The sequence below is a fragment of the Anopheles merus genome, unplaced genomic scaffold, assembly GCF_017562075.2.
Source record: "Anopheles merus strain MAF unplaced genomic scaffold, AmerM5.1 LNR4000169, whole genome shotgun sequence".
NCBI lineage: Eukaryota > Metazoa > Arthropoda > Insecta > Diptera > Culicidae > Anopheles > Anopheles merus.
This window is the reverse complement of record NW_024427749.1, coordinates 58,598-69,379: the sequence shown is the minus strand read 5'-3', so window position 1 is coordinate 69,379 and position 10,782 is coordinate 58,598. Positions and strand designations below refer to the sequence as shown.

The 10,782-nt window shown below is 43.2% G+C and overlaps 1 long non-coding RNA gene across 2 annotated transcripts; it reads right to left on the bottom strand.

The window, feature by feature from the left end:
• Window positions 1-119: 119 nt before the first annotated feature.
• On the bottom strand, window positions 120-8,885 carry LOC121601753. 2 transcript variants are annotated; one of them, XR_006006181.1, is made up of 3 exons: window positions 8,268-8,885; window positions 278-493; window positions 120-201 (listed from the first exon to the last, which is right to left on the bottom strand). It is a non-coding gene; the product is annotated as an uncharacterized LOC121601753 (long non-coding RNA). The 2 variants fall into 2 exon arrangements; XR_006006182.1 differs by lacking the exon at window positions 8,268-8,885 and adding an exon at window positions 1,378-1,436.
• Window positions 8,886-10,782: the final 1,897 nt, after the last annotated feature.

The window sequence follows — 10,782 nt, the reverse complement described above, 5'->3', positions numbered from 1 at the left end:
AGTGAAAAGCTCAAATGTGTTGCAAAATACCTCAGGACAGGTGGTGTTACACTGTATCCCGATAGAGTTGATGAACGTTTCGTTTGCATCGTTCCGCAAACATCATAATTCATACACGTGTTTCGTTGACCATGTTAAACCATTTCTCGCCTACCGACCGCGTTGTCACCTCTCCGTTGACGTACACTTCACAAAAGTTATCTGAAATGAAGAGTTTAGCAAAGTGTTAACAGTTACCGTGAACTTTGGAATTGACAGATGAAAAGCCGATACCAACCACAACGCTGCAGTGTACAGCACGTTCCGGCAATGCTCTTAGGGCGAATGGTACGCTCAGCATCGCAAAACTCGATCGGCGGTGGACAGGCGCTAGTGTCGCAGTACAATCGAAGGATCTTACAGCATGGGTCCAGTTCGCGACGGATCCGCTGGCCCGGTTCGAGAGATACCTCCGAGATGTTTGACAATGGTTGGCATTTGCTCGTGTCGCAATCTATAACGAAAAGAATGAAAGGAAATTGTTTGGTGATACGGATTTACAACATAATTGTTAAACTATTTCCTAGCATATCAACTCACTCGTTAGTCTAATTAATGACGTAAGCTAAACGTTAAACGTTAAACGTTTTACTTCAAGGGACATTTTTTGACTGTGAATCAATTTCTTCAAACTTCAAATTCCAAGAGATTTTCAACTTCACATACTTATCTGCATTTTGTTCATCGTCCCATAACTCCATTGTAGTTCTTTCATTATTTTCCCTATTAGGGTCTTTTATAAAAAATTCAAACATCTCAAATTATCTAAATTAATTAAGTATTTTGTACTTAAAGGTATGACCATGAACTTGAAGTTGATGAACATCAACTTGAAGATCTATTGACCGCCCTGACGACCTCCTTCAGTCTCCCGGATTGTACCACGGCTTAATTGTTAACAACTATCAACAATAGTAACAGGTCCTCATTACATGCACTCAGATAGAGATGGATCGATTACAGTTGTTGCGGAAATAAAAATAATCGACTATATGGAAGAGGGTCATCTTCAATGTTGTAGAGTAAAAGTAAGCTACTTTTAAGCTAAGTAAGACGAGGTAATTACAATCGTAATTAATCCGGTGTTATCTATCAGCACACGAAGTTAATTTGAAGACTGTATGTAAATTAGAATTTTACCACAAGACTCTTTTACTAAAAAACAAAACATTCTTAAAATGCTTCCTAAGCACGTGAGCATTTCATTGCAACGAATCATAGGAAGCATTATGTTTTACAAGATAGAGTCGCTTCTTAACTAGGTATGATGATGGAACAGCAAGTGTGAAGCCATTATCTAAGCAACGATTACGATAGCACATTTGTTTTTTTTCTCACCTTCTCTGTTTTCGACTACCCAAACGGTGCTAAACCCCACGTGCGGCACCACGGTTTTCTCATTGATATTCACCTCCAGCGCCCGTAAACATCCTCCCGTAGCATGTTCCAGTGCGCGCGCATGTCAAGTGCGAAAAATCGCTGATCATTGTCAAGGCATTTTGTTGTCCAACTTGCTAAGGGCATCGGTTTGAGTGTATACAAAACGCATCTGATGCGATAGCGAATGACCCTCGCAGGGGGGGGGGGGGGGAGATGTCGCTGATGGCACAGTCGATTCATGCTGATTACATGGCAACTTACCCCCACGCGCACGCATCAGTTGGGTACGTTGAAGGATGTGCTTTGATATTCTGGAAAGATACCGATTGTAATGAAATCGTATCACACGATGGGCATGAATTGCCCCCCGAAAAACCTTCGCATAATGTAACGTGACCATTGTGCAATTGCGTTGATGGAATGGAATGTTCCCAAACAGAATGGTTGGTTCACTTCTTCCGGATAGTTTCGTTGAAATAGCTTTAAAGCTCTTCCTGTGGACTTGGTGGACAAACTTGTTGAGACCAACGACGGCTAACTTGCAGCACAGGGTCCAGAAGTGCAACAGAAACATAACAGAATAATAGAGTTAACAAATTTGGTCGCTCTCCCACCACAAAAAACGCCTCTACGGACAAGGGTGTGTGCGATGGATTATTAATACCCACGGCATAGCCCCTGTGGGGACAGGCGCGATAAACCGTGTGAATGAATTCAAATCCGTTTTAATCATATACATCGCGGCGTAAACCTTCCAACTCACGCCATCAATCAACGAGGGACGAAGCAAGGAACACAGTAGCACCTGTTGCATCATTCCCTGTTAGCAGAAGGGTGGCAACGTGCGACACTCATCGCACCATCCCATTACGGTAATTAAGCAGTCGTAATGGGTCCGGTCGCGTACCTCCTGCCGTAATTATACCGTAACACTAGCGGCATTGATTACAAAGTAGCTCACGAACACGCTGGACAAGATTCGTGGGGAGTGTGGCACAGATTAAATTAAAAAGCAGGAATGCTAAAATGAGCTTTCCTAAAAATAGATTATTTTATGACAATTCTTAAATGCTATGAACTTGTACCACACACATAATACGTTATCGCGGAATCGAGATAGATCGAACAAAAAATTGACCATTTTAAATCCATTCAGCCAGGCATTAAGTTCCACTCTCAAATCAATTATCTTCTATCTTTTTTCGCAAGATAGCTTCTTTAATGCATACACGATTGATGGGGTTTGATAACAGGGCAAAGGCTTATGTGCACTAGAATTGACACAGGCACGTATAATCACTCACTCGCCGTGCATCGTTCCGACGGGTTGGAGCGTTCAAAGCTCGTAACCAAGAAACAAAGCAAACCCTCGAAGCAAGGGCGATAGCAGCACCATTTACTCACTAACGGCAATCGAATTGGCAAACGATCTACCGCATATGTTACATAAGTTCACACGATCAAGTCCTCCACTTTACCGCTTCTATCGCAACCAGTCGATCGGGAGGTTGCGTGTGAATGTGGATCCAAACAGCTGGACCGATCGTTTACACCTGCACGCGTACGTCGGATTCGAGCGGTACGTGATCGGTCGCAAGACGACGCCAAGCACCAGTAGGCCCTTGACCTTGACCGTGGGTCGTCACCGGAGACGCGACCGGAGATGCCATCCAACTGGCAGAGGCTGCGTTCTGAGCAGAACCTGTGGCCTTCCAATTATCTGATGGTTGAATTGTGCCGCTAATGAGCCCTTCCTTTCGAGCACTATATGTGCGGGAATTCATTCATCAATCATAAAACTGATTTTACGACTGCTCAGCGCACGAGATGGAGCGGGAGCCTGCTGGCAAAACAAAAAAATACACAATAACAAATCACCTTCCCAGTAGGATTATACCATTCCGCCAAACTCGCACGCGGCTAGATCCGGCAGGCAGCGGGTCTGTGTCCGAATCGAAAAAAGCCAGGCTGCGACGGTGACTATTCGCGTTCGCTCGAGGAAATCTAGCGTTCGTGGTATTTATTATCCGTCGCATACATTAACGCGAAACACACACAACCACACATCCAGCTCCGTCCGTATCGATCAGAGGAGCAGTTCTAAAAAGCGAACTAGTTTGGTATGCGGTTCCGGTAGATTAGATTGTTTCAAGCGCGGCGAAGGTATATCTTTGCGAAATTAAAAACCCTCTGCCACAATGTAGCCATCCAGCGCGCTACAAGCTTCACCACCGATCAGAACCTCATACGTCCGAAAGTGAAAGGACATCGGTGTGCCGCTGGATGGAGAATTGGCAATACAATCAACCAGAAGGATGTCCGTGCGTGGATACGGAAAGCGTAAGAACTCTGTCGTTGGCAAACGCACCTCGAGTTCGTGTCGTGTGAGCATTAGCTTCGCTGTTTAAAGTATCTACTAGGCAAAACAAACAAACTGTGTGTTCGATGCCCAGCCTGCAATTGGGTTCGTATCGATCGTAGCTCGCAACTTCTATGCCCAAATTAATTACTCCTCCTCTACCCCTTTCATTAATTATTCTCGCACCCTTCCACACATGTCGGTGCTTTCCACGATCGCTTCCCGACCGCAGTCAACCGTCACCCTGCATACGCAGTCCGGCAATCGCGGCGGCGTGAATCATAAAGAAGGGTTTCACACACTGCCTCACGCGATCAACGGTCTGTGACGGAGCGGCCCATGTCACGCGTCGGAATGTCCAGAACGTGGAAATCGCTACCGTTCAACATGCGCGCTTGTACACGCGGCAACTGCACTGAAACTGAGACCCCGTTCTATGCGCTTGTGGATGACGTAAAGTGCCGTTTTGAGCCAGGTGCGTTAGCTAGAAATGGCAACCAGGCGACCAACCTGTAATCCGTTGTCCTAAAGCCGCTACCATCGTCAGATGTAACTGGTTTTGTGGCAGATGTTGAGAAACGTAAAAACCAACGTACAGCTAAACGTTGAAACCTTGCCGTTTACTAATGGGTGACCTAAAAATCGTTTAAGGTTTGTCTAATTATCTCCGACACGCTAACACGCTGCGGGCACGGGGAAGTATAAGATAATGTCGATTATTCATCCACTCTAATAGATTACAAATCAGTCGTCGGTGATGACTTGCATACCGTCGCATCAATTCGTGGGATTCCCTTTTTGTGGGGATTAAAATCCCTCTCGCCAAAAAATCACAGAAAGATACCAAAAGCACACTGTTTTTTCGATTATTCCGATCGTGCTGTTATTTTTGTTATGGCACACCCCTGCCACAATCTTCCAGACAAACAAGAAACCAGTTTCCATTGCAGCGGTACCACATGAAAGATGATCTTCCGGGATGGGTTTGGTACGTTCAAAAGCAGCTGGTAAATCCCGCTCCACCGCAAAAGAACGCTTCCAAAAGAGGCTCCGCTATGACGCGATCATTTGTTTACCATGGATGTGCATTGAAAGCAGGTGAAATCCAAGTTGGGACATTAACAGTCGCACGATTGCACAAACCACTCTTCATACGTACAAGAAGTGCAGGAAGGACCTGATAAAGCATCTCGTATAATAGCTCGAGCCCCGCAACAGTGAACTTACCGTGATGACGCTTTGCGAGTGACCGATTGGAACCATCAGCGACAGGATAGGCAAGATGGTGGCAGTTACTAAGGCCAAGGCTGACAGCCGATGCCGACCGGCTGTCAATGTGCTATTTCGAATAGCCATAGTTCCGTTAGTGGCAGAGCTGTTATCTCTACGGGGTAGTTGACTCCTCTTTGACGTGTTATCCACCGCTTTAAAAACGCGGATGCATCATCTGCAGTCGATTCTGTCTTTAAAACCAAATGTCAGTGAGCTCAGGTCCACGCCGCCCTGCGAAAGAAGAGAAGTAGCAATAAAATACAAAACAGTTAAACTTATGCAAAAATAAAAAATAAAAAACAAACAAAACATGCAACATCGATTAGCGAGTGTAATGATGAAACACGGTCCAAAACTTTCATCTTACACCGTCGTGCAGCTTCACGTGCGAAATGGCTACCAGCTGCAAGGCGTGATATCTGCTAATCAGATGAAGAAATCAATGTTACCCGTATTTGCATAAACTCGCGTACCACGCAATGCGCAAAAAACAACACTAAACACCATCAATAATGACGATCACACGGGTATTATCACGATCGTGTGGCCAGCGGGGTTGCAGCGTGGAGAACAGTTTTACTTTCGCCCCGGGTTAGCGAAGGTGAACAATCATAACGGAATCTCATGTTCACCGCGCCCTCGATGCTGAGGAACGATTCTGCTTACTCATTTGCCTCTTTGCTCGGCTGGGATGAGATCCGCAGGCACGTGAGCATAGCTGATAGCGAGGGAGGGTTATTGTTTGCCGTAGCCATGCAGCATGGATCACACAATCTGTGATAAGCGAAGATCGTAGTGACAGACAACAAGACTCGGAGGAAGCAAGATAAAACTAGCAGACGACAGACGTCACTTTCTAGCAGCATCATAAACATAACGATGGTAGGGTAAGCTTTGCGGCACACAACATTTAGCATCTCGGATGCTGTGAGATAAGACGTCCCGATAAGTTCGCTTGTTTTGTCTATGAACAATCGAGAAGTTGTGAAATCATAGAATAAGTTGCTAAAAAATGAGTTCTCTTCTAACATTGTATTCACTGATTATGGTTTAACATGTACATAGTTCGTTTCTTCTCAGTTTGCTACCAAAGCCATCAAGCATATGATCTATCATCCATCCATCCATCATCTATCGCAAATCTATTTTACACCGTTTGGTGTCAGCATCCACATTAAGTCGGTATGCTGTTTGACACACAATTACCTGCAAGATGCATAACGGTGAGGCACAACTGAGGTGCAGCCTTCCACACGGGTACTTGACCTAGTGGCTACGATACACTCCACCGTGGTAGGGTAAATGTAGCGACCGGTAGGGCCAACGCGTGAAGCGTGAGGTTGAGATGCTTTGAAGATTGGAATGGAACCAAATGTTTCATCCGTTCGAAACGGCAACAGACCACTGTCACTGACGGTAGCTTCTGGTTGCTGGCAACTTATCAGCTTAATATTCCACTACTGAAAGGAAAAAACCTGCTTCAATGCATTATTTTAAATAAAACGAATGCGTGCGAAGTAATTGAGTTACCACTTTACAGTGGTATGTGTGCTTCGTTTTTCTGTTTGTTCACGGATGAACACAAACTATGAACCTTGAGGTATTTAATGATCATATTTACCATTAACCACTTTATGCCGCCAAGCAGTTATCATTGAAATTCACTCAAATGCAGCCATACCGTGGCTGGATAATGGGGATGGTTGTTATTAAGCTTCTGTACCCGCTTTGTTACACAAAAGCATAGTTTCGGTACTGTGTGCTGCGCAACAACAAAGACCTTCCCGTTCCCCCCAGAAGAAGAGAAAAAAACCAGAAACATGCATATATAGGTCCACTATCAACCTTCACCAAAGGATGGGATAGAAGGCTCGGGTGATAGACTCTAGGCCTCACTCTCACTTTCGGCGGCAACAACCAAAATGGATCACTGTTTCGAAAACAGCTCTGGCTAGTCTCCCCACATTTCAATGTGCTCTTTATTGATTTGGAACCGATTTGATGGTCGATTGGAGCAGAGGCTGCAGAAAGGCGTCAGTTGAAAGCAGGCGCATAATGAAGAAAACATTCTTCTTTGTGTCTCGAAATCTAGTTTGATCGGATAGTGTTTTTAGGGTTTGTGGTTATATGTTTTTCGCCGATCGATAGATCATTTAAAATCGACATTGATTTTTAATGCATTTTTAGACGATGAGGAGAGACCAATGAACGTTCACCATTCGGCGTAAAGTCCTAATATATTTACCTAAACAACAACATATATATTGATCGACATTCTCATTCTTCTTCTTTGGCATAATACAACCGTTGTCGGTCATGGTTTGCCTGTACCACAAGTGGGCTAGGCTTGCAGGGACTTATTGTTTACTCATAGCAGGATGATCGAAATGGTCAAAATTTGGGCCCAAACGATGCATTTCGATCGCCCAACCAGAAACCAGAAATAGAACTCAATCAACAAAGCAAAAAGTGTCCTTACTGCCGCATTAACCCTCCCACCGGTCACGGAAGTAACGTATCGCACAATTTTACCGCGATTCACCAAATTTGCAACCACTTCCGTCCTGTTCGGTTGCGGAATTGCTCTATGTTTTTATTAACCGATTAAAATATACGCCGTACCGGTGCCGTCGTTGTCGCTGCTTCTACTTGATATGTTTGTTCGACTGAGTTTTAGCAGCCGTTTGTTACGGTTTTGTGGTTACGGGGTAGTGGGAGTGGGCATGGTATAAGATTCAAGATTTGAGATCGATTCAGACGACGACCGTCGTTCGGCACAATCATACGGTTATCAGAAGCGGCGATGGATGATGCATATTTATGAAGAAACGCAAATAGTTTGCAAACTTCCTTGTTGGTTGTTAACGAGAAACAAAAAATAGGGTGTCTCATAGGCAAATAACATAATAGAAGCGAAAAATAGACAAAACAAACATCAATTTATAACCGTTTAATTTAATTGCACGAAATCTGGTTATGTGTTTTTTAATATTTTAGAGCATTTTAAATTTAATAGATCAGATCAGATTAAATAAATGCACTAAAAAAATTTGACACGCGCTAGACAGTAAAGTTTGTTTAAATTAATTGCACCTCATCCCATACACATTCAAAGTTATTCAAAGTGTAACAATCTTTAAACCCTTTCTCACGCTGTTAAAACACAATTCCACTCTAGAAACTACTCAATCGTCGAAGCACATTTCGTGACACTTACAGGCAAAATCACTGATCAATCGTTATCAACCGGCAGGCTGCGACGCGTGTTGGAAACAGCTCCTGTACTGGCTTCCTCACGTTTTGAACAACTTTGCTGCTTGACAGCCAACCACACTCCCCAACTACTTGTCACTACTTATCAACCCACACCGAACTACCGCGTGATGCAGAGTAAATAGATTTAAATTTAACGATACTACTCCACGTTATCACGAGATGGCTTTTATCTGGCAGACCGTGCACACTCCTGGCGGCATATCACTAACGCAAGATGATGTTTCACACGTCTTTCCTTTCGGCAACGTTTGCCGCATTTGTACTTTTATTTTCACAAATCAATGAATGACTGGCCCTTCAAATGGATGTATTTGTTCACGTTTAAAACTGACAAAGGGCACATTTGAATTGGCACCAAATCACTTCCTCACTTTCCTCAATGTCGTCTCCTAGACTCGACCATTACAGGAGGACTACGACGTACCGAAGGCAACGAGAAGGCTAACGGACGCGCACGGCAGTTTTTCTGCGCTGGACGGCAGACAAACGTACGCGATCGACTGAACGTGCGATCGGTGGGCACGAACGCTTTTAAACCGCCTTTGCCACAGCTTTGCCGCCTTGGCTCGTCTGACGTCACGAGTACGATGCGCGGGCCAAACCGCACGCACGCTCATATATCGGCTTTGGTCGGGCAAGCTTCGCTACTTCGGGCGGGTGCAAGGAACGCGTGAAAGCTCGATTAAAAGGGGCCCGTGGCGATCTGGGTTCTTTTCGGTGGGATTCCCCACGGCATCAAAACATGCGCGTTCAGGACGATCCTTTCCCGGCTGGGGGAGCGTTTGATATTAGATTCTTGATTGGGATGTTGGGATGGGGATTACTCATGCTTCAATTAAAGAACTGTTCTTGGTGTATGGTGGAGTGAACGGCAGGGAATTTTACAAGAATGTGGGGATTTATAGGGGGGGGGGGGAGTGTTTGTTAAATAGGTTATTTTGATTTTGTTTGATTTTTTCAATTCGCGTCTAGACCCCAGACCTGTAGCTCGAATGAAAAGCAAATCTAGACATCTTTTCGAAAATCCAAGCAAATGTGTATCACAATGTTTATCAGTTTTGAACGTTTTATACCCATTCACACTGTAATAATTATTATTAACACTCATAGACCCGCGATGCGTCGAATGTTTGCAAATTGATATTCAGTTTTAACACAGTTTTGAAGTTCCCATGTTATCATAGATCCAAACAAAATCATTTGAATTCATACAACAATAATTAACACACAATATTATTAATATCTTAAACTAACTTTACTAACATTTATTATATTTTTCATATTTTATAGTTAATCAGTATGTTTCACTACTGATTGTTTCCTCGATTCTCTTCTTTTATTAGATTTGATTATCTTTTTCATTCTGATTGTTCATCACTAAGTTTCACTAAGTTCTCTTTTTTACAGTAAGAATCTTTATAAACAATTGGTCATTCATTTTCGTTCATGCAAATGTTTAATAAGAGTCTGGTAATTCTACTATGATATAAAATTCTGACATTATAATTATAATATAGAGCAATTCAGGCTGGTGAAATAATTTGCAATTCTTGTCCTTGTCGTACACTACCTACATGAATAGCAGCGGTGCGCAGGTAAAAGAGTGGAGTTCAAACATTGATTGCAGTTGACAAAAATCTTATCAAACACCTAACAGTATTGATGAACAGAGTAGAGTAGAGTCTAGAAAAAGAGTAAAATTGAAATTATAGCAAAAAAAAAAACACACACACACACACACACACTCAATTTGCTACATGCATTGTTGGTACAAAATCAACTACTTGCGCTGTAGATGCCGGCGGAACGGAAAATTGATGAAATCAGCACCAGGCTGAACGTGTTAATACAAAACTTACATCCATTCCGCGGACGTCTCTCGGACGTCTCTCAATCAGCCAGTCTTGCCAAAACAATAGTTTAATTCTTTTTTATAAATCAATTTTTTTTCAATCTCTTTAGGTGGAACTCTTTTTATTTTATTAATTTTTTGATTTTTTTATTGTGTAAAGTTTGCTGTAGCTGCTGTAGTCATCTAATCGGAACTTGTGTAAGTTTAGCCGATTGATGGTATTTTTTTTTCTATGCACCGATATGCAACATTTTTTATTCTTCTTCTTCTTGTTTGGCTCAACAACCGATGCCGGTCAAGGCCTGCCAACCCACTTGTGGGGTTGGCTTTCAGTGACTTATTGATTTCCCCCCATAGCAGGATAGTCAGTCCTACGTATGGCGGCACGGTCTATTTGGGGCTTGAACCCATGACGGGCATGTTGTTAAGTCGTACGAGTTGACGACTGTACCATGAGACCGGCTTATGTTGCTGAGCGAGCCGAGCATCCACGTTGTTAGCTGTTGCAAAATGGTTCAATAATGCGATACTTACTATCTCTCGATGTATCTGAAGGTCTAAAGTCATACATACTGAAAAACATTTTTTATTAAGACATTTTATT